The 1,314-nt window shown below is 26.6% G+C and overlaps 1 long non-coding RNA gene across 3 annotated transcripts in view; it reads right to left on the bottom strand.

Moving 5' to 3' along the window:
• The window catches only part of LOC123266921, a 4,388-nt gene extending 3,766 nt beyond the window's left edge, over positions 1-622 (bottom strand). For all 3 annotated transcript variants that reach the window (XR_006509899.1, XR_006509901.1, XR_006509904.1), the window contains exon 1: positions 608-622. This is a non-coding gene — a long non-coding RNA (uncharacterized LOC123266921). The remainder of the gene's footprint in view (positions 1-607) is intronic.
• Positions 623-1,314: the final 692 nt, after the last annotated feature.

Raw genomic sequence — 1,314 nt, 5'->3', positions numbered from 1 at the left:
ATATATATATATATATATATATATATATATATATATATATATATATATATATGGGTCATTCCAACCAAATAAGAACATTTTTACGGGGCGACCCTCGCGGATTATGTTTAAAATTTATGGAGGTGTTCTCTATCATAAGACAAAAATTCCCTGAGAGTTTTAGCTCTTAATACGCAGCGGTCTTGAAGTTATGATTTTTGAAATTTTGGAAAAATTTTTTCAACTTTTTCGTCAATTTTTCTGATATGAAAAACATTTTTTAAACAAAATCGACAAACATTGTATTTTGTAGGAAAAATTCTCAGCTTTTGAATGAAAATATTTATTTTTTCATAAACTCATCAGAAGACCCTTAAAAATCGAATTAAAGTGGAAAAATTGATTTTTTTTGGTGTGCAGCCCAAAATTCTTCAAATTTGAATTTTTTTTCTGAAAGCTGAGAGTTTTTTACACAAAATATAGCGTTTTGCTGATGTGCATATTTTTTGTTTCGTCACAATTAAATTAAACGCAAATTCATTATAATTAAAATACTGTTTTGACTCGCGATTGGTTTACCGCAAGTATATAAAATTTTACGTATAAAATTAAAGCTTATATTTTATACCAAGTAAATGAGTTACTCAAATAAATTGTGAATAAAACGTTTAGTTCACAATTAATAAATGCAAGACTAATAATAGATGTTGCACTAAGTAAAAACCATGAGGTTGAGTTCAACTTTAATTTATTTAAAGTAAAGAAATGCGACTGTGCGCTACAAAGTATGTAAGAATAACTAACTTAGAAAAAATACAAAAATTGTTACAAGGAGAGTAAGAACTAGGCGTTACAATTACAAGTAGAAAAAATTAGGAGTAGGAATATTTGGCAACGAATAGTTAACCAGGAAATAATTTGGAGGCGGGATAATTGCTAGCTATGCAGTTTGGAAAAATAAGCAGGAAAGGGAATACGGATGCTAAGATTTTTACCTGGATGGGCGATACGTTTACAAAAATATTTCTAAACTTAGTTAGCAATAAAAAGATTAAAAATACGAAATTTACCAAAAAGTAAAAACCCAAAGTAATATAACCCAGGTATCAAATTTATGACCATAAGCAGATTAAAAACTATTTAAGAAAATATCCCAAAAATTACCATTAAAAATTCATTTTCTATTCTAAATCTAGAAAATAACTAAAATATAAAAGAGCAAAAAATTGTTTAGACTGCTATTGCAATACCTAGGCTGGGAAATTTACAGCCATAAATAAAATTAAACAAATGAATAAATCTTTTTTTTTTTTAGATAACATGAAATACTTAAAA

This window comes from Cotesia glomerata, linkage group LG6 (assembly GCF_020080835.1).
Source record: "Cotesia glomerata isolate CgM1 linkage group LG6, MPM_Cglom_v2.3, whole genome shotgun sequence".
NCBI lineage: Eukaryota > Metazoa > Arthropoda > Insecta > Hymenoptera > Braconidae > Cotesia > Cotesia glomerata.
This window is presented reverse-complemented; position numbering and strand designations above follow the sequence as displayed.